Genomic DNA, 24,170 nt, shown 5'->3' on the forward strand with positions numbered 1-24,170 from the left:
CTAAATACTGCTCATCGATCATTCAATGATTGGATGCAAATAAACAACATAAAATTGATGAGATAATGTACAATATAGAAAATATAGAGCTAATACAATCTGGACATGCTATATAGAAATAACTTCGATACTGTTCACATACACAATATAGCATGTATTGACTACATAGATTAAAACACTGATAAATAATTCTAGAATCAATAAAAATTGAATTATTAGCAATCTTATGTGAACTCTAATAAAACTCCACAAGAGAATGAACAATACGAAATAACCCACGATCGCAACATCCCAAGTATGAGGGATTGGCGAACAATAAGACTCTTGTCGTTACAAACATCCACACTCGTAGAGAGTGTTGTGAGTTGACACCAAATGAACTAACGACACCATGAAGAGTATTGGCACTTCATATCAAAAACCGCATAAACAAATAAATGTCTGTATAACCTCCGCAACAACTAAAGACTTCACATCGACGACATTAAACAACACATATGCATATTAAGCTGACTCAGCAGCTAAGTCATTAGCCACCGAAAACAAATACATAAAAGACAAGAAACTGAACCAAGAATAATAGTTACAAACGTAGCCATAGCTCAAAAACCATAGGAGCAACTTGAGATATAAAAACAAAAACACCAAAGTATGTTTGTAATGTCCCCATTTTAGCAGTTGACCAAGTGTGTGTGCGTTAGCCTTGTTCTACATGGTCCCGAGGGCTAACAAAGGGTTTAATGGGATCCTGGAGTGTTTTGGCCTAGTCATTTCCAGTTTGGGCCAAAACGAAGTTGATTTACTCAATTTTAGACATACTTACTATTTTTAGTAAGTCGGCAGGACACAGTGCAGGTCGATTTTGGTGATTGGATTTGATACTCCTCGATGAGAGCTTTCCGATGAGCTATCACTCGCATTATTCGGAGTCCAATTGCTAATACATTTTAATGCCTGAAGTTTTATTAAAGTAACGTCTAATTAAATTGTAAAATATTAAAGTGTTACTTTAATATTTATTTTATGGAGATGAGTACCCAAGGGAGACATAAGGGGTATTTTAATATATGTTTTATATATTACACATCTTTTATCCCACATTGCCCATATGAGTTGAGCGGACCCTTGGAAACAGAATAAAAGGAAGCATTTGTGGCTTCATTAGACAGGTTGAATATGAGAAGAAATTGGTGTGTGAGTTGCAGCTCCGTTCTTGGCATTTGAGGTCGTTTATCCTCTCTTGTAACATTCTAGACGTCATTCTCTTGGGGTTTGGCCTTTGGAATTCTTTGTTATCGGCTTCATTATCAGGCAGTTTAGTTGCATTTCCAGCTACAAGCAGATTTGGTATTTTGCTCATATCTTCTTCACTACTTGTCTGACACTTATGCTGCTTTGAGGGAATGATATTATGAAGGTAGTGGACTGATTGAAGGACAAAGTACTGTAGCAGCACTATTCATGTGGCACTATTCACGCAACACTATTCACACGGCACTATTCACGCGACACTATTCACGCGGCACTGCAGCAAGTTCGAAAGCATGGGCTGGAGTATTATGTCAATAATGCTGAAGTAATTAGTGAGTTGATAAATCTGCCATGTATTTGGTTTTATGAATTCTGAAAATAACATTTTATTGGCAACAGTTCATTTCCACTTTGCATATTATTGTAGTTTCTTTCTTGTTTATGTTGTATGATACCAATTCCATGCACAAAACACAACAAACAAATAAACGTTTGATTTCCGGAGTTATAAGGGGTTTAAAACATTAAACGGAGAAATAAGAGGTTGAATGCAAACTGTTTGACATAATTCCTTTCAGCAATTTGGTTTAGTTTTTTGGGACATTCAGGGGTGCCCATTACAGTTGAGGACCATAACTAATAGAGGCATAATCAAAATACTTAAGCATCGAATAGAAAATAAGTCTCAAAGAACTCTCAGCAATCATCTAAGGTAAAAATGATCTCTATTGTTCCATAATCCATTTGACAATCTAATAATCATAAGCATGGCATGAAAGATAATTTGCAATGAAAGATGCCAAAAACAAGTTGCATCATGCATAAATCATAGTAACTAGGTACCCCTAGCAACAACCTCATAAACCGAAGTCAACATCCAATTGATATCTCGGAAATTGCTCCTTGTCTTCTGCTATACTCTTCACCTCTTTCTATTTCTTGTTCTGATGAATGCAATGCAGCAATCGGCATTGGGTTTTAAATATTTTACAAGTTGAGCGTAAATGGGAAATATTATATCAATTGGTTAGGCAACACGAAATTCCCCATGGCTGAGTGATCTAATAGCAAAACAATGAAAATTGTTGAAGTCCTCACAACAGAGAGAGGAGTGTATATGCAATGAGATGCAATTAGAGCTGATCTGGCCACGTCAAAGGGGGGACCAAGCAACTGCATCACACCTCTATTGCTAATAGATGACTACTAAAACTAGAACTCTTATACTGCAATTATTTTCAACATTTTATATGGCACGACTTGTCCACCCATGCCTCCATGATCACATTTAATATCCCAATGGATATTTTTCCCCAATTTCTTCACAAATAATTTCAGATATGTAAGAGAATTTATGCAATAAAAACCAGCAATAGTAACCAACAAATGCTCAGAATTTGTTATTGCATTATAATTTCAGCAATACAATAACATGATAAAAATCCAATCTTCAAAACAGTGTCAACTGTTAGATTGGAAAACCATGAAATGCACCTATAACTCCAGTTGTGAATTCTAATGTGAATTCATCACATACATGAATCAGGTTTGTGTCTAATCTACCCAAGAAGCTTGAAGGGTTCCACTCTCGGGTTCTAAAGTTGGAAGCAACAAGCTTCTACATTTCTTAAAAGAGAAATCTGAAAGAGTCTCCAAATCCAACCATAGCTGCAAATGAGCTCCTCTCCCTTCTTTAAGCTCAACCTGGTAGACTCTTCACAGTCCCCCTTATGTCTTCCATCTCCTTCCCCTTTGGTCACCTTTCGCTCTCCTATTCAATTTCAAAATGTCTTGAAATAATCAGTCTTAAACTATTAAGTCACTTCAAAATTATTTTATGAATTTGGCTTAAATTCTCTAATGTCCCAAAAAGGGACATTGCAATCCTCCCTCCTTGAGATTGCTTGTCCAATCCACAAAATGAAAGGTACTCATCTTGTCAACTCCTAGTCCCAAATCATAATGTCGACATGATCGTGGGAGTGGGAATAAATGTCCAACCATCCACCAACCTCCTGAATCAACCAACTAAACAAGTAGATGCCAAACACACACCCCATATGCATGAAAATCAACTCATCAAGTTTCAAAATGTCGCTACCATAGCCTAGGTCAGCAACAAAAATGTCGACAATGTCATCACTGTGCCACTGCAATGGAGAGGTAAGCATCTCATATGGAATATCCCTCAAGTAAAGATGACTCCACATCTTTATATACAACTCAATGCTCCTTGTAGACCATACAAATTCTGAAAATAAAATGGTAGATCAACAGGGTAGCCACTAATAACTGATGAAGGCATGAAGATAAAATCATCAGCAAGTAAATAAATAACTGCCATATCATAAAAACTCAGTCACAAGTCTCTAGATAAACTGTAGAAAAGCTCAATACACATCAAGGACAACTCTGAATTTCCTGCTTCATCATAAGTGTTATCAATCAACTCTTCACCTCCATCAACGAAATGATCATCAACACACAATATTTCAGAGCTAGAATCACTCGATTCATCTTCGTCCTCGTGTGAAAAATATGCTATCTTATAGTTTTGTGAAAGCATGCTATTGTTGTAAAAATCAGAATTCTCAAGTATAACTTCTTGTTAGTCCCTTTGATCATCTTTAGTAAAATGTCTTGTTTGAGTAGGGAGGGTGGGAATGATATGCTTTCTTTCATCTTCAACAGTGGTGTCGATTCCTTCAATAATTTGTATGATCTCCTAGGATATTGAATTAAGATCATCTTCCCTATGAGTGGTTGTCATACAAATCTGATTTTTAGCCTGTTGTAATGATCATCTTCCCTGTGATTGGTTGTCATACAAATCTGATTTTTAGTCAGTTGTAATGAATAGTGTGTCATACACAATTGTAGGCAAAGCTCATCTACCTCCTCATCTTTTATACATGGCCATATCTCTATCTTTGAGCAACTTCAAGTAATTTAATTTCATTCTTTCCAATGCCCTTTTTAGAGTGTGAAGGTATGCAGTATGCACTATTAATTCTACTCATTATTCCCTTCCCCTTTTCAACACTTTGAACTTCCCACAAGTACCTTCAATGTTTTTATGGATGTTTTCGAGATGCTCTAAGGCTGCAATGACCACATATCATCCAATACTTTCAGCTTGTCCCCAAATTATACACTCCAAATCATCATCTAGGCATAGAATTTCTAATTGATCCTTCAAATCATCCCCTAATGTGACTTCATCTTGCTCTAGTCCATGAATACTAGATTGGGAATCCCTAGATTGGAAGATTTTTCATTTCCAGCACACTTCAGAATTTTCCTCCATCTTAGAATATATTGTCTCAACAACTATGACATCATTGTTTTCAAGTAACTCATCCTGTTGGAGACATACATTTTCATCTTTGGATAGACAATCTCATGAAAGGGCTTGTCAATAACCACTTCCAAGTCACCAAACAAGATACTAGCTAATCCTTAGTATGATCCATAGATGGTTCCATCTCATGGTTCATTATGTTGATGTTAGACTATAGAGTTCTCAACTTTCTCAATGCTGCTCTGCACAAATGACTCATCATCTTTGTTCCAGTCACAAAAGTGACCAAGAGACCAAGCACGCTTGCAAGTGAAACAAAGCTGCTCTTTTTTCTCATTTGGTTCTTGCTCAAATTCATATACCCTGCAACTTGTATGCTTGCTGATCTTAACTCATGTTCTGTCATTAATTCTTTTAACATGTTAAACGTTTGTTCAATCAATTCTTCCACAAGCTTCTATGCCATGGGTGATTCTATTCTTCCTTATCAATCTAGCTAACAAATCAGATTGTAATTTCTTACATATGTCATCATCCTCATCTAGGATTAATGGCATTATGGTTTTTATGCAAACTTTCACGTTGTCTGGTTGATGTCTCTTGTATTCCCTTAAGAAACATTATATCAACTGTAGAATCATTTCTTCTCAACCAAGATCCAACATAATAATAAAAAATCTGGTAATTGCCCAGAGTTCTAAAACCTTTACTTTCTTACCAAGAGTACAGTCCTTGTTATCATGTAGCCCATGTTGTCCACAACCAGCTGTAATACCCTTCTTAATATGTTGTCATTGTAAGGTGTGACTAGTGTTATTTTGATAATCTCACTAACACATGGGACAACTAGTAGTCTCACATCTCCTCTCATATGCTCCAATAACAAATGGTGCACTAAGGTAACAATTGGCACCTGCAAGGCGCAATTTAATGTTAATGTTTTAGCATCAGTAGAAGTAATTATTTATCTGATATACTAATGTGTGTTTATGTGTAACAGATAACAGTTAAAGTGTTATTTCTGATTATTAAATTCAATGCATGTGTGTGTGTGTGTTTTGGATAATATCAAATTGCATTATGATAATCATTGACAGACACCTGTATGTTTATCAGCAGCCATATATATATAATGTCACATTATTATGATCGAGCCCTTGATTTAATAAACACTAGCGGACAAAGTTATGTTACAACTGTTCTTAATGATATGTAACAAATCATGCCCCTGAAGAGGCGTGACTCTTCAGTTCATATATTAAGAGCCTTGCCAAACGCTGATAAAACATCAATATATACACAGCATTCTTGTATCAGCGGTCTGCACTTTGTGTTATCAATACTCTCCATTACATATATATAACTTGTAGGTTAAATCAAAAGCCATTCCAAAGTCAGTAGCAATACAAAAGGAAGTCGACTCTGTTTCACAGGTCCCAGAAATCTGCAACAATCAAATAACAGGCTGCTCAATATTATACAAGTAAGAATTACTTTGCTCCTGTGCTAATTGTTTTATCTATCAGACATACTATTAAATCTAACATGGGATCAGAGCCATTCTGATAGAAAAACTATTGCACAACATATATATATAAAATCTCAGTTTTTTGAGGCTAAAACTCCAAATTTTAAAATGGTTAATCATGTGAGACTAGAAGATAGGCTTGAGGGTGCATCAAATTTTTCTTCATGGAAAATAAGAGTAATGATAATATTAAGAGAAATGAAATTAGAAGAATTTATTGAATCAAATATGACCATGCCTGAAAATGGACCAGAGAAAGTAACTTGGAAAAGACATAATAACAAAGCAATGAAGATTATCATAGATTCCGTAAAAGATCATATCCTACCATCCATATCTAATCTGAAAATTGCATTTGAAATGTTTTCCACAATTAAATATACATTTGAAATCAATAATACTAGTAGATTATTAACCTTAAAACAAGATCTACTATATATTAAGATGAAAAATGGAGAATCAATCACCTCATATTTTTTAAGAATTTCTGAACTAAAAGATCAACTAACAACCATGGACAATTGAGTTGTTGACAAAGAACTCAGCACGATAACTCTAAGAGGTCTTCCATTATCATGGGAAACATTTATTCAAGGGTTAAGTTCTCGGCCCGAACTTCCAAAATTTGATATATAAAAAAATGAATGCACTCAAGAAAATTCTAGACTAGTCTCAAGAGGACTGAGTACAAATCAAGAGGGAGAAATCTAAGCACTTCATGTAAAATCAAATAAAAAGAGAAAATTCAAATACAACAAAAAGGAGTCCAACAAATCCTTCAAGAAACATGATTGATCAAAAGTTAGATGTTTTAAATGTGACAAAATTGGTCACCCCCACAAATTCTGTCCTGAAAAGAAAAGAATTCAAGCAGCACTTGTTGAAATCAAAGAAGAAGGTGAAGAGAAAGAAGGAAGAGAAAACTATGCATTTTACTTAGCTCTTTCAAGTGAATTAAATTCTAATAATAACACTTGGATCATTGACAGCGGAGCATCTCGACACATCACCGGTTTTAAAGACAAATTTGAAACCTTCTCTGAACAAGCATCAGAAGAAGTCACCATTGGAGATTACTCATCCTATTAAAGGGACAGGTTCCTGTTCAATTCAACTACATTCAGGAACCACTCTACAACTCAAGAATGTCTTATATGTACCAAGGATTAAAAGAAACCTAGTTTCTATTTCTGGTATTGCTGATCAGGGTTTCAAAATCACATTTCTAGAGGACAAATTCTAGCCTGGCCCAAGAATTCTAATATTAAGAAAGCTATTTCTATTGGTTTCAGAGATGGAAGTCTTTACAAACTTTGTAATAGTCAAGATACAAAATTAGCTCTAAGTCATGAAACCACAATCTCCTTTGAAATTTGGCATGGGAGGTTAGGTCAGCTTAACTACTAGGCTTTATCATCCATGGGAAAAATAGTAAAAGGTCTACCTAGCCTAAAAACCGATCATTTAGATGTTTGCAAAGGATGTGCTTTAGGCAAAAACACTAAACAATCATTTCGTAAAAGTGATCACAAATCTAAATCCATACTTGAACTAATTCACACTGATCTTTGCGGTCCTACGTCTGTACCCTCTCTTAATGGATGCTTCTACTATATAATTTTTATTGATGATTATTCTAGAAGAACCTAGAACTATTTCTTGAAACAAAAGGAATCAACTGAAGTTTTAGCTAAATTCAAAGAGTTCAAAGCCTTAGTTGAAAATCAGTCGGGACATAAAATAAAAACCCTAAGATCAGACAATGGAGATGAAAGTATTAGATATTTTTAAGAATTTCTACATTACAATTGGGATTAAGAGGGAGTTTTTTGTACCTTATAATCCTCAATAGAATGGAATTGTGGAACACAAAAACAAATCAATTGTTGAATCAGCTAGAGCTATGATGCACAATCAAAACCTTCATACTTCCTTCTGGATCGAAGCATCTAACATTGTTGTTTACATTCAAAACAGATGCCCCACTCAGCTTTAGAAAACACTTCTCCAGAAGAAGTACTCACTGGCATTAAACCTGATCTAAGTCATTTGAGAATATTTGGATGTCCAGTTTATATTCACATACCTAAAGAGAAAAGAACAAAACTAGAACCTTTTGGGAAAAAGGGAATATTTATTGGATATAGTGAAACAACTAAAAGATACAGAATCTTCATTCCATGACAAAGAACAATTGAGATTAGCAGAGATGTAAAGTTTGAAGAAAATACTGCCTTTAAAATTTCCAAAAACAATGATGAATCTATTACTGAGTCTATTCCTGAATAAGAGCAACAAACAGAAATTGAGAGGGAGGATGATTCTGAACCCTCCTATTCCACTATGCCTATTCATGAAGAATCTGAAAATATCACTTATAAAAAGAGGCCACTCTGGGCTAGGAAAATGATAGAAGAGAATCATGTTGAACCTAATCAAGTTATGCGAGAGAGCAAAAGAACTAGAAATCAATCATGTTATGTTGCCTTGTTAACTAAACTTATAAAAACATAACCTTCTAATGTAAAAGAAGTACTTTCAAATCAGTCTTGGAAAAAAGCAATGATTGAAGAATATAACTCTATATTAAAAAATGATGTATGGGATGTGGTACCAAGACCTAAGAACAAATCAGTTGTTTCTTCCAAATGGCTGTTCAAAATTAAACATGCATCTAATGGTAGCATTGAAAAATACAAAGCCAAATTTGTAGCACGAGGGTTCTCACAGAAAGAAGGCATCGATTATGAAGAAACTTTTGCTCCAATTGCTAGATATACTTCTGTTAGAACCATCTTGGCTATTGCAGCATCCAAGGATTGGAAGGTAAACCAGATGGATGTCAAAACAACATTCCTCAACGGAAAGATTGAAGAAGAAGTCTACATTGAGCAACCAGAAGGGTTCAATACTCATGACAACAAAACTCATGTCTGTAAGTTAAAGAAAGCACTTTATGGTCTCAAACAGGCTTCCAGAGCTTGGTATGAAAGGATAGACAACTATTTACTCAAGTTAGGATATTCCAAAAATGAAGTTGATCCTAACTTATAATTCAAATCAGATGGTGATGATATGATTATACTTGTGTTATATGTAGATGATCTGTTCATAACAAGTGAGGGATATTTCATAAAAAAATGCAAACAAGAACTCACAATAGAGTTTGAAATGAATGACATAGATCTACTTCACTACTTTCTTGGATTAGAAGTCTGGCAGCAGGATAACTACATTATTCTAAATCAGGGAAAATACACTGTGGATATCTTAACTAAATTTGGGATGATGAAATGTAAACCTACAGCTACCTATGGAAGTAAATTTACATAAGTTGAAAGATGACGTGATCCAATATGAACCTGCTGATTCCACTTACTACAGGCAAATTATTGGATCTTTAATGTATTTGGTTAATACTCGTCCTGACATATGCTATGCTACTCAAACCTTGAGTCAGTTTATGTGTGCACCAAAGAAAATACATCTATATGCAGCAAAATACATTTTGAGATACTTAAGAGGTACTATTGGAATGGGAATCAAATATGAGAAAGTCAACATCAAACTTCATGGATATTCAAATTCTGATTGGGCAGGCAGTTCCATTGAACATAAAAGTACTTCTAGATATTGCTTCAGTTTAGGATTTGGCGTGATTTCTTGGTCCAGCAGAAAACAGACTTCGGTTGCATTAAGTTCCACTGAAACAAAGTACATCACATCCTCCTTGGGTGCTAGAGAAGCGGTATAGTTACAAAAATTGATAGCAGATTTGTTTAAAAAACCTTTGAAACCCACTATGATTCATTGTGATAATCAAAGTTGCATCAAGCTTTCAATCAATCCGGTATTCCACAATCGCTCCAAGCATATTAAAATTCCTTTTCATTACATTCAAGACATGGTGACTCAAGGAATCATTCAATTAGAGTATATCTGTACTAATGAGCAAACAACTAATATCTTTACCAAGCCTCTTGCTAAAGTGAAGTTGAAATGCTTCAAAGAAAAACTTGGTATGATTAATTTGTAATATTGAATATTAAACTAAATTTTAAATTCATGTGTTTATTCTTCTATTGTTTGTTAGTAGCATCATATGTAATGAAAGGTGACAATCTTTCATATACATATTTATTCAGAAGGTAATTATTTACAAGGTGACGATCTTGTAAGTCATAAGCCTATATCATGGACATCTCTAGACATTGCTTAAAGCAATTAGAGATCATAGATAACAAATTCATGTTATTATCATGGACATCTCTAGACATTGCCTCGAGCAATTAGAGATCATGAAAACCTATGGACATCTCTAGACATTGCCTCAAGCAATTAGAGATCATGAAAACCTATGGACACCTCTAGACATTGCCTCGAGCAATTAGAGATCATAGGTAACATTCATATTGTGGCTTCTCTAGATATTGTTTCAGACAATTAGAGATTTTCAATATGCATTATGATAAGTGTTCATAATTTTGTAGTATGAAGATCAGATAAAGTGATTAAATTTCTATACTGAAATTCTAATGATATTTACTTCTCCCTCGCTAAAGAGGGAGTGTTAATGTTTAGCATCAGTAAAAGTAATTATTTCTCTGATATACTAATGTGTGTTTATGTGTAACAGATAACAGTAAAGTGTTATTATTGATTATTAAATTCAATGCATATATGTGTGTGTGTGTGTGTGTTTTGGATAATATCAAATTGAATTATGATAATCATCGACAAACACCTGTATGTTTATCGGCAGCCATATACATATAATGTCACATTACTATGATCGGGCTCCTTGATTTAATAAACACCGGCGGACAAAGTTATGTTACGACTGTTCTTAATAATACATAACAAATCATGCCCCCGAAGAGGCATGACTCAGGCCACGTAGAGACATGACTCTTCGGGAATCATGACTCTTCAAATCATATATTAAGAGCCTTGCCGAACGCTGATAAAACATCAATCTATACACGGCATTCTTGTATCAGCGGTCTGCACTTTGTGTTATCAATACTCTCCATTACATATATATAACTTGCAGGTTAAATCAAAAGCCATTCCAAAGTTAGTAGCAATACAAAAGGAAGTCGACTCTGTTTCACAAGTCCTAGAAATCTGCAACAATCAAATAACAGGCTGCTCAATATTATACAAGTAAGAATTACTTTGCTCCTGTGCTAATTGTTTTATCTATCAGACATACTATTAAATCTAACATTTAAGAGCCTCCAATCAGACTAGTACATTTTGGATAAATACAAATCCACTTCTTCCAACTTAGTAAGAAGACCATCGAGTGATCTTAGGGACTCCAATTGCAATACGCCAATATACAATCCAATTCCTATTTCTTTTTCATTCTGCAGATCTCTTAGTTGTTCACCATAAAATATCTCATTAAAAAATTTTGAGAGAATATTGTATTCAGATTTTCCGTTGTCTTTATTTTTTCATTTCTCCAAATTGAAAGCCCCACTAGATCTTCCGTACACTCACTAGTTTGTAAGGCACTATCTTGCACAAACAGTCACTTACAATCTAAGATATCGGCAATCTAAAGCAGCAGATGCTGGACATCTCGAGAGATTTGGATCAGCTCAGCAGGACGGCTAGGGGGAGAGAACGCTGGGTCAGCACATTGACAGACTTCCTGAGGTTATAGGCAATGCTAAAGGGGTAAAGAATTTGATGAAACATGTTCCACCACTTGAAGCCAAGAACAAAAATCTGAATCAGCTGGGCAAAGACCTTCAAAAAAGAGTGGATGGTTTGGACAACAGAGTGAGTAACTTGGAAACAACGGTTAAGAAATTGGCCGGTCAGAACTGCACTATCTTGAAGACAATGGCTGACAACTTTAACACCCTGTTGAACAAGCTTGAACAAGGCAAAGGCCAAGGCTCTAAGGATATGAAAGAGGACCAGAGGACCAAGGTCCTAGCAAGGGTACAAGGGCTAATTCCAAAAAAAGTGAGGGTGTGGAAGCAAAAAAGCTGGATGATATGAAAGTCTCTGCAGAAAACATGAATATCCTGGCAGGCCAAGCAGCGGATCTTCTGAAGACATTGTAGCTATCTTGGGGCTGTCTTTTTGCTCTCCTTTTGCTGTCTTTTATGCATAGTTGTATTCTGGCCTCTTGTTTTTAGTTTGTTTAGTCTGCTCTTTTTTAGGTTCCAAGGCTTTTGTATCTGAGCATCTCTGCTCTTGTTTCTATGATACTTTGTACAAGATTTTGGGTCCTTTAAAACCTATTTTGACGTAATCAAAACTAGTTTGTAAGGCACTACCTTGCCATAAACAGTCACTCACAATCTAAGCCTACGATAACAGATGACAATCATAAACTGCTATGTCATCTACTGTAGAAAATAATGCTCTGACTTAATCTGAGAATTGTATCCCCCAATAAAATATTAAAATACTCATTCAGCTTCAACATCAATGTGAAAATACAACAGATCATAAGCCCAGGATTTGAACTTGAATTGGGTAGTTGATGTTACAGAATTATAAATATAGTAAAGTTTCACCCTTCCACTCTTGAAATTTTCTCAAACACTTCACTTGTTTGTAGTTGAGAATTTTAGTTTGCAGTTATGCTATAAATGGTTTTGACAAGCTCCCCCATGCAGATCGTATGCGGGTGTAGACACGACTATGCCAACAAAGATAATTAACCCAGAACATTAACAATCTATACAGAATTCCAACTCTGACCTGTATTAAACTGCAGATGTAATGCAATGCCACCAGACCAAAAACAACTTTACAAAGTGTGATATGAGTGCTCAGTTTATACCACAATGACACAGCTACTATTTTCTTCCAACCCCAAGCAGAGCCAGCATGCCATTTTCCACATCATGTTTGAACAAGAAGCATGTGAATAGCAGACTTGCAATTGATCAGATCTTAGGAGTCTTTCACCTCCAAAATGGACCAATACTTAAAGAATCATCAACCAGTAATGCATCTATCTTTCTTCCTTGGTAGCAAATAAAACAGTTTGAATATTCTGCATAGTTCTGAGAATGTTTTACAGGCTCCAGCACTTAAAATACTACTTCCAGTGATTATATTTGCCCAGCTATGAGCCTTGGGAAGCAAACACATATGCTGGTACCCTATCATGTGCTAGCTACCATTAATAACCAAATCACAGCACAAACCTGATACTTTACTCTCGCGGAAAATAAATCAATCTTTTTACTATAGTCTTTGGGCCTCATCAAACTTCTAAACGGCAAGCAATACATATGTTTCCAAAACTTGCTCTTCATTAATAAGCACTCCTAACATTTGCACCAATATAATATTCAATCTTCAATATTATTTTTCCAGAACTATAATGTTCTACTTGACCCTGCAGCTTAACATTAATCACCATTTTTTACTTTTCTGTACTTCATTTACGCTCTAAAATTTTTGACTTATAAGAAGATATGAGAGGTGTCGTTATTTTATCTCAAAATATTACTTAATAAAATCTCCTCTTATTTATCATACCTTAGATTTATCACGACATAGTAACGAATTTCTACAAAAAAAATAACATTCACACGACAACTCTTTTTATTCTATGCAGATGAACCGTTTTCAACAGCTTCCCCAATTGTAATATTCATCTGGACAGAAGAAGGTGGTTCAAACCCAAACCATAGCGGCAGATAAAGAATTTCAAAAATGGCTCTCTTGCTGCATAATGCCAAGGGAAACAATGTTTGTGCTTGCCCTATGCCTAGGCATAACTCTCCTGCATCCACTTTCTGCAAAGATTTTGTAACAGACGTTGTCTAAACCTTGTCATGACTTCTTGTTAATTTTGGCAGACTTGCTTGTGAATTATTAAGTTATTGAGCTCTTTCTCTGATTTGCATCTTCGCCCCACTACTCTGCGTTGATGTCAATGTTGTTCCAGATTTCCTTTATCGGCCATAATCAGAAACCTTCAAAGCTAAGTCATGGGATATGCTAAATTTAATTCATGAAATTCAAATTTCAGCAAATTTTTACCCTCTCCAAACTTTCATCCAAATTTTATGATATATAATATAATATTGTTATTTAATATGATATTATTTTATTTTAAAATAATATTGAGTTATTTTATTTAATTGTTTAGCAATGCCAAGCTATTTTGACAATTTTGTGGATATATTAGTTATATTTAAAAACAAATAAATTTATATAGGGTAAATTTAATGTTGATTTTTTTTCCAAATTTTAAGATTGATGAACTCAAATTCGAATTCGAACCTTGTGAGTTAGCTTCAAAGTATCAAGTTGATGAAGCATATGATAACATTCATGACCAACATAAATATTTATGTCAAATTAATTAAAGGTTGCTCTCGTCCCCTTAGCAAATTAGTTGGCCCATAAATTCACGGAAATACAAAGTTTCATATGCCAAATACACACAATATGATTCAGGCTCCACAATGCAAAGTTTGCTCATGCAGCAAAAATGCACTCAATCAAATATTTAATTAGGTAATTACCTCCAATGTGCAATATGAAGAATCGAGCCCCCAACAAATACACCCCCTAAAAAATATATTATGTAAGTAATTGGTAAATACTTGTTTGTTATTAACAGAGACTGAAAGGTCAATTTATACAAAAGAATAAAGCGATGTCTCCTTCGAAAACTATAAAAAAAAATAGAAATATTCTATTCCAACAGATAAAGCTAAAAAAGCGAAAGCCAACTAAAGTTAACTAGATATTTGCAATAGATAACTATTAACTAATAATAGACGACCTATCTATTATTGTAATACCCTCCCTTAATGGTTAATCTATTTAGAGCACCAAGCTATCCTCTAAATTTGACAAACTTATCAAGACCAAAAAGCTTGGTGAGAATGTTTGTAGTTTGATCTGTGGTAGGAACATACTGCAAATCTATAGTCCCGTCTTCAACCAGCTGTCGTATGTAATGATAGTGAACATTCACATGCTTGGTTCATTCATGGAAGACTGGATTTCGTGCTAACTTGCTAACGCCTCCATTATCAACAAACAGCGTAGTCGGTCCTGCTGGTGACATCTGCATATCCCCAAGCATCTGATGAAGCCAAATAGCTTCACATCTTGCCTTAACAGTCCGTGTATTCAGCCTCTATAAAGGAGAGAGAAACTGCCTGCTCCTTATTGGTCCATGTGACTGCACCGAATCCCAAACTGAACACATATCCAGAGGTTGACCTTTTATCATCAACAGAGCCTACCTAATTTGAATCTATGAACCCACTAAGTTTAGGATAAGAACTTTGAGAGTATAGAAGTCCATAATCTGAAGTGCCCTTCACATAACGAAGCACATGCTTTGCTGCTATCCAATGATCAGCCTTAGGAGCTATCATAAAGCGTGAAATATAGCTAACTGCGAAGCTGATATCAGGCCTAGTAGCAGAGAGGTAGATGAGGCTGCCTACTAGTTGATTATGTAGTATCATCAATGGAAGAAGAATCAGACTTTGTTGATAACTTTAGACCTTTCTCCATAGGTGTAGATGCAAGTTTGCAACCCTGCATACGGAATTTGTCTAACAGGGCCTAGGCATATTTGGACTGAGAGATGAATACACCAAAAGATTGTTTCCAAACTTCAACACCTAGGCAATAATGCATGAGCCCAAGGTTAGTCATATCAAAAGACTGACATAAATTATGTTTGATTCCCTGAATAAAAAATGCCGAACTGTCAGTGATGATCAGATCATCCACATAAATAACCAGAAGGATGATGTCACTATCAGTAGTCTTGATGTACAAATTTGAGTCTGAAGAAATCCTCTTGAAGCCTTGATCACTAAGGTACTTATCAATTTTTATGTACCATGCCCGAGAGCCTGCTTCAAGCCATAAAGAGCTTTTACCACTCTGAGAACCTAATGGTCTTTACTAGCAACCTTGAAACTAGGAGGCTGCGTCATGTAGATCTCTTCATGGAGATCACCATTCAACAAAGCACTCTTGACGTCCATTTGATAGACCTTCCAGCCAAACTATAGTGCCATGGCTACGACTAATCTGATGGTGCTCATCTTTGCAGTAGGAGCAAAAGTGTCCTCATAATTAATGCCCTGATGCTGAGAAAAGCTCTTCGCCACTAAATGAGTTTTGTACTTATCCAAAGTACCATCCAATTTGTATTTGATTTTGTAGACCCATTTGCAGCCAATGGGCTTCTTCCCTGGTGGAAGATCAGAAAGTACTCAGGTGTTGTTCTTCAGCAAGCTTTGGTGTTCAGATGTCATGGTCTGTTCCCACTCTGGAATTCCTTTAGCCTCGGAATATGTTTGAGGTTCAAACACACTGTGAATGTTGGTCATGAGAGCAAAGTTAACAGAATCTGTAGTTTTGCCCTTTTTCCACGTAGTCCTCTAATCAATGAGCTCATCATCACAAAGATCAGCAAGAGTCTTAGCCCACCACTTAGGATAGGAGAATGACCAACATTGATACCAGGAGATGCTTGATTAGCAGGATCCTTATCATAAGAATCTGGATCAAACTCAAGTGAAGCATCTACGAAGCGAGGTGATCCTACAGGAGAAGCTGGAGGTGTTTGTACAAGTATCACTAGTATAACTGGAGCTATAGGAGCTACTGGAGCCCTCCCATCAGGTGGACCTAATGGAAGCCGAACTCCCAAATCATGAGCCTACATAGGCTGGTCTGCTGGATCAAAAACAAGAAAAATAGGCATGAAAGGTCCTCGCTACTCATCAAAGACTACATCATGACTGTAGATGAGACGAGATGTCTCAACATCGATTAGGTGGGAGGCTTTGTGAAGACTGCTATATCCAGCAAGCATGAGTTTTTGACTCTTGGCATCCAACTTGGTGCGTGAAGCATCAGGGATCCAAACAAAAGCAAGGGAGCCAAAAACCTTCAAGTGGTTGATTCTGGGCTTGCAACCTAATTAGGCCTGTTTCGGAGTTTTACCTTTGACCACCACTGTGGATGACCGATTCAACAGATAAACTACAGTGTTAACTGCTTCTGCCCAAAACTGCTTCGAAACATGTCTGTGTTCAAGCATGGATCGAGCCATCTCGATGATTGTCCTATTTTAACATTCAACTACACTGTTCTGTTGTGGCATGTCGGGTGTGGTTAACTGGCATTTGATGCCATGTGTATCCAAAAAGCTAGAGAAAACATTAGAACAAAATTCCCCCTCATTGTTTGATCTAAGGGTAATAATAGATTTCCCAAACTCTTTTTCAACTAAAGGTTTAAACTTCTAAAATACAAAAAATGCATCTAATTTCTTTTTAAGGAAATACACCCACATTTTTGTACTGAAATCATCAACAAACAACAAAAAATACCTAGACCCAAAAATAGGAGTAGACATAGGGCCAGAGATATCGACATGTACAAGCTGAAGTACCTGAGAAGCTCGCCATGAGTCGCCACTGGTAAAAGGTGTGCGATGTTGCTTCCTAGCCTGGCATGCATCACAAACTCTAAGCTATTGAGTCTGAATCTCTAGCAATCCAAGAACAAGCTCATCCCGAGCAAGTTGTGAGAGATAATGCAAATTTAAGTGCACATATCGTTGATGCCAAAGTGTGCTAATAGAAGATCGTCGAGCAGCCATAGCTAAGTCCTAAAAATCACCAGAAACAATAAGTCTAAAAAGACCATGATCCTCAAGACCCACTGCAATAGTAGACTTAGTCACTTGATCAGTAATGGTGCACTGATGTGAACTGAAGGTGACTGCCAAGTGTGGAGAATGTCGCAGCAACTGACTGACTAAGAGTAGATTTAGTTCCATCCCTGGAACATGGTAGACATCAAGGAATATGAGATTCCTCCCAACAGATTGAATCTGAATGTTGCCTTTACCGACAACCGTGTACTCGTCTCCGCCACCAAAAATAACAATCTAAATAAGGCTAGTAGTCAGTAAACCAATCTTTGCAATGAGTGAAATGACGAGAGGCACCTGAATCAATGTACCAAGCAAACAACTTCACATGATCTACAAGTCTTTCAGACATGAAGGCGTAAAAGGCAGATTCCACCTACTCAATGTGCTCTGCACTGTTCGTTTTGGGCTACGAACCTGATTACTTAGACTGTGCAACTAAGCGTTTCCAACATTCAACTTTCATGTGTCCAAACTTGTGGCAGTAGTTGCATTGAATGTTCTTCTTTTGAGAACCATCTGGTGTTGGAGCAGAAGACTTCTGTTGAGATAGCTATTGAAACTTGCTTTTATCCTTCTGAAAGGATTTCGCAACAAAGGCTTGGTCTGTGGAGATGGAACTGGAGCTGCTATCGAACTGTTGTTTCCACCGATCTTGTTGAAGCAGCAGTGTGCAGAGATTAGTGAACTTCAAATCAACACCAGAAGATGCGATGTTGAGAGTCTCGATAAAATGCTCATAGAATTTTGGTAAACTCTAAAGAGTGATAACCACAATATCCTCTTCCTCCATCTTGCAACCGATGGCAAGTAACTGCTCACGGATTTCCTGAATCCGACTCAAGTGTGCCTGGAGCGAGGTGCGCTCATCCATGACAATAAAAAACAATGTTTTTCAGAAAGAAGGCTTTGCTTTTGTCAAAAGTCTCATGAAGGACCTTTGAGATGTGTCTAGATCTTGGCAAATGTCTTGCTAGATGTCATCTGAGAAAGCTGATCATCAGCCACGGATAATTTGAGAAGCATCACTGCCTCTCGATTATTCAGATCCCATGTATCTTGATCAGGACTTGGAGAAGTAGGACGCTTCGTAACACCCAGAACAAGTTGATCGGTGTTCCGATATTCAAAAATTGCAATGATCCATTGCTTCCAAGTGCCATAATTTCGACCATTGAATTTGGAGTTATGCTCAAGCAGAATGTTTGTCAGAGATGCCATAGCACGTTTTCCAATGAAAAATTGTGAAAATCTGTGAAGGCATGTTCTTCGAGGCAAAAAACGGAAGACGTAGAAAAATCAAAGAGGGACCCAAAAGAGAGCTCAAGAAACCCATAAGGAATATCTGGTGATTTTTTGGATCTGCTGGCTCGAAAATCGAGGCACCCAAAAAAAAATAGATGACAACCCAGTTGAGCTCTCAAAAAAACCCACCAAGACTCTAAAATCAAAATATTTTTCCAAGCTCAAAAATTAGGGTTTTTGAAAAAATATAGTCAGCAACCATGGAGGTAAAAAAATGGTAGAAAAAAGGATGTTTTTAGGCAAAAAGACGCCCGATTTGTTCCAGAACAAAGGCATTTTTGCAAGGACAGCATAAACCAAAACGCCCAAGAAAATACGCCTTTTTTTAAACGAATTCGCAGATTTTTGTCTCTGAAACCCTAGCTATGACTAAGTATTATGAAGTAAGTAAGACTTCAGAAAGAATTTCGAATTTTTATGAAGCAGATAATTTCGAAATAAATTATAAAAAATTCGAAAAAATTTGAAGTCTAGGCTCTGATACCATATTACGGAAGTAATTGGTAAATACTTGCTTGTTATTAACAGAGACCGAAAAGTCAATTTATACAAAAGAATAAAGAGATGTTTCCTTAGGAAACTATAAAAAAGAATAGAATTATTCTATTCTAACAGATAAAGCTAAAAAAGCAAAAGCTAACTAGATATTTACAATAAATAACTATTAACTAATAATAGATGACTTATCTATTATTGTAAAAATATTTATTTGCCCTTCAAAGCTTTGTCTCCATAAAGAAACCTCATGCAACAGTAAATTTTATGTTTTGAAAATCCCTCTGGAAATACCTCGAAAGGTTACTACTCGAGGGTCTTCATCATCGAGGGTCTACATGTTAACACAAAATTCTCCACCTCTTTCACTACAGCCTTTTGCAATATCACCTCACAATAGAATATAAGCTCCTCTAATAATATAATCTTTACCAAAATGAGTAGATAGGCCCACACTTCAGGAATTTAATAAAAATTTATCTATTACTATTAAACCTCATAGGATGGCAAGATACACCGCTTCAATACCACTCACTGGACATTTTTCCCCAATTTCTTCACAAATAATTTTAAAAATATGATAGAGACTTTACACAATAAAAACCAGCAAATGCTCATTAAAATGCTCAAAATTTGTTATTGCATCATAGTTTCAGCAATACAATAACATGATAAAACATTCAACCCTAAAAACAGTGCCAACAGCAAGATTGGAAAACTATGAAATGCAGTTGTAACTCCAATTGTGAACTCTCAAGTGAATTCAACACATAGATGAATTGTGTATGCATCCAATCCACCCAAGAAGTCTGAAGGGTTCTGTCTTCAGGCTCTGAAATTGAAAGCAGCAAGCTTTCTATGCATTGACGTTCTATCGAAGCCCAAGAACCCACTCCTCATCATTTTTGGTAGGGGAGAGAGAAAGGCATAACTCCCATAGAATTATTGGGGCTGCTAAACTAGATCCATAAGCTGAAGCTGGCCGTAGGGGCGATTTGGCGGAAGTGGACCCCGGTTCCCGTTCCTTTTGATTCAGTTGATCCAATAATCAATCTATTTTAAGGGGAGGGGCCTAGAATTTTAGGGGCCCTACCATTCTATAGGCCCCTACTATTTTATGGGTTAGTGGATCAAGCTTTCACATTTCTCAAAGAGAAACTTGAAACATTCTCGATATCCAATCATAGCTGCAAATGAGCTACTCTCCCTTCTTTAAGATCAACCTAGTGACTCTTCACATTTCCCATTCTATTATTGTCTTCTTCCCCTTTCTTCAGCTTGTGCTTTCACTTTTAATAGTAAAATTTCTTGAAATAATCTGCCTTAAGCTCCAATTAAGTCACTTCAAAAAATTATTTTATGCATTCGACTTAATTCTCTAATGTCCCAAAATGGGACATTACAAAGTTTCTTGTTTGATGCTAGAACATTTGTGTTAGGATGTCAATTCCTAAATCTCGAAGTCGTGTTCTTTAGAACGAATAGCTCTCTATCCCTCCTAAATAAGGATGAGAATTAAGCATAGCAATAAGTCTAAGTAAATTCGGATTAGTCAATCAATATGTATTGTCAAAACAATGAGACATAAGTTACCAAGGATTCTGTAATTTTCTCTATTCAAGCAAGTTGTCAAATGCAGCAAGTTTCATATCCATTTTTGTTGAGTGATTCAAATGAAGTTTTAGATACTGACAGCCTAGACAACCTAAAATAGCGAGTGCATATAACCCCCAGCTAAGGGCACACTTGAGGTGAAATAATACGTTATACCTTAATTTGTATCTGCATTTGATTGCTAGTTAAAAGATAGTTAAATATTCGTGTAACAACTGCTGATCAGCATTCATTGGAGGAATTTCAGCTGAATTCATCATTTACCTAAAGTTATGTTCTATTAGATGAATACTAGCAGTACTTTTAAAATATTTTAGTTATTTGTTGATTCAGTAATGCTTGCCATGTGAATTCTTTAATGTGTGAGAGCATCTTAGGGACCCAAAAAACTCTTAGTGTACATAAAATATAGGCATAATCTCAAGTGAACGTCCCTGGTTAACAATTTCATGTGATTTATAAGAACTAGTGTTCCGCAGGGATGCGTCCACTATGATTTTGGAGTCGTACCTGTCCTAAAGACGAAACATAGATGAAGGAAAAGATTTTGCCATCCCCAGAGCTATTTGTTTTTTGCCAAATTTGGAAACATCCCCGAAACGGCCAAACTTTTTGGTAGGAAACTTGGGGATACCGGGGACAATTTTGTCGTCCCCTATCCGTCCCCGAAACTGCTAGCCGTCCCCCCCTTTTTTCCAGCCAATCAAGTAAAGGCAAAACACCCCCAAATAATCTTTTTTTTAAATCTTGTTGTCTGCATGGGCCCCTAGTTGTCTTAAAGACATAATATAATTATGCAAACCATATTTGGTCCATTAAAACACTAAAACACTAACTCTTCTACTCATTTTTAGATTAGACATAATTGCTAAGAGGAAGAAAAAACATAGTGCAGCAACAGCAGCGAGGAAAGATTGTGTTTTGTATTTACTAACCATTTTAGTTAAACTTCTCTTTATTTCATGTATGATACTTGGCACTTTTAGACAGTTTGATTTTTGTTGTGTGTGTGTGATATTGTTATAATGTAAGTACTTAGTATTTGTCATTTGATAAATTTCCATGTATTGATCTTCTAAAATGTTTATGGTGAATGGTTTATCAATTTTATGATATGCATATTTGAATTTTGTCTCTATATATAAAAAAATCCCCTATGTTTTTTATTGTCATCCCATGAGGTCTCGTCTCCTAAATTTTGGTTTTGACCCGTACCCGTGTCGGAAACACGCCCCCGTCCCCTAAAACGTCCCTGTCCCAAAAGCTCCGTGGAAGATAGAAGCTCTAGGAAGATTTCTTCGAAACCACACTTCATTTCACTTTCTTTATAAACTGACATGCCCTCTACAATGCAGTAAATTGTACTCCATAGTTTTGTAGACCACCTTTTCATACACAATAAACTCAACAAATCTTACCAAACAGATGTGGTGGAACACCTATTTCTCTCACAGTTTGTCATTATTTCTCATGTTTTTGTTCGATGTACATTACATTTTTCTTTGTCATTACTGTAGTAATAATGAATAGTGCTGCCCATACTCTCCATTTCACAAACCTCACTCCGTAAAAAACTAGCATGTAAGGATTCATACATCATTTAGCGTGGGGGACAAAGGCAGAGGGAATGGATTAACTTAGATTACTAAAATGAAATCCATCTGCCACCAAACTATACAAGTTACCTTGCTATAAGAGACATTTTCCAATGTACATTCAAGTTGCCAATTGCCATGATATTAAGTAATTAGCTTCCTCTCTACCTTTCAATGAAATTATAGTTGTTCATACCCATGCAGTAACACTCTCTCATGCCAATCAACAATTAATGAATCTTGGAATCATAACTGATAGTTCAAGCAAGCCATTCATCAAAGACTAAGAAAAGGAAACAAGGTAGAACTCATTATAGGAAAATGCAAGGACAAAGATACAAAGTTTGAATTGCTACAGAATTGGTGACAACACAGTGAAAAGGGAACAGAAAGATCATACAATAGTCCTAAACGACAGGAATTAATAGGTGCTTTTTCAACAAACAAGATAGGTTCAATTGTTTCTGACAGCTAACAGGCTATGATGATGATACAACTCAACGGTTTGTCCAGAAATGAATAGCATGGTTGCAATAGATAAGAATTTATGCATGGATGCCTCAGAGGCCATGATTACAGAAGTGACTAGATTGTCTGCTACAGAAAAGACATTCCCAACTCATCCTAATGCAATTGCAACCTTGGACTTGTTAGGCTCGATGAGTAGCTTGAATCTACTTTGCAAGGTCCAAAGCATCTTTCCTTACCCTGGAGGTAGTCATGCCTTGCAATTTCTATCATAAAATATCTGACTTGTTAAGAAAGACACTATCTGTACCATACAATCCATCTCAAATTGCTCAAACACTTATGGTAACAATTTCCTTTGCCACCAATTGTCAGGCATGACCATAGAGTGTCCAAAGGGTAAAGCTACTGCATTATCTCACAACTGTTCAATACTTTTATAGTTAGAGTCTGAACATTCATTTCCCAAAAACTTTGAGTGAGAGGGATAAATATTGGGTTCCATGGCCAGCCAATGACATTTCAGCTAACAGCAAGAATGAGTGTTCAGGGGTAGGACCAAGAAATGAGAAAGGCATGTGTTAACCTGCAACCTCATATGTAGCCTCTTCAATACAAGCGCCAACTGTTGTGCATGAAGCTTCCCTTGAACCAACAGCTTCTTTGAAATCTACAACCCATCCTAGCGAGGATGTGCCTACTCAAAATCCTAGTTTAATGCTTAAACCATCAACTGCCAAACAAGCTGCTATCCTCTACTTCAAAGACTCCTTCAAAACACTCAACTTTTTCTAAGCATATTTCTCCAATTGCACCCACCACAAGAAATAAAGATAGGTAGCTCAAGCCTCTTTTGAGGGTAAAAGAAAAGAAAACCATCCCTAGCCTTTTCAATGCGTGGACAAAAGAAAGCCACTCCAAAACTCC

The 24,170-nt window shown here is 36.2% G+C and overlaps 2 protein-coding genes across 4 annotated transcripts in view; both read right to left on the reverse strand.

Annotated features, from left to right (window-relative positions):
• The window catches only part of LOC149568781 (protein ROOT INITIATION DEFECTIVE 3-like), a 138,567-nt gene that overhangs the window by 85,743 nt on the left and 28,654 nt on the right, over nt 1-24,170 (reverse strand). The gene's annotated exons all lie outside the window — the stretch shown is intronic.
• LOC149568782 (protein ROOT INITIATION DEFECTIVE 3-like) overlaps nt 1-24,170 on the reverse strand; it is a 31,521-nt gene that overhangs the window by 7,047 nt on the left and 304 nt on the right. The window lies entirely within an intron of this gene.

Source organism: Cupressus sempervirens, chromosome 3 (genome assembly GCF_028749045.1).
Source record: "Cupressus sempervirens isolate cs-2001-9-10 chromosome 3, ASM2874904v1, whole genome shotgun sequence".
NCBI classification, from domain to species: domain Eukaryota; kingdom Viridiplantae; phylum Streptophyta; class Pinopsida; order Cupressales; family Cupressaceae; genus Cupressus; species Cupressus sempervirens.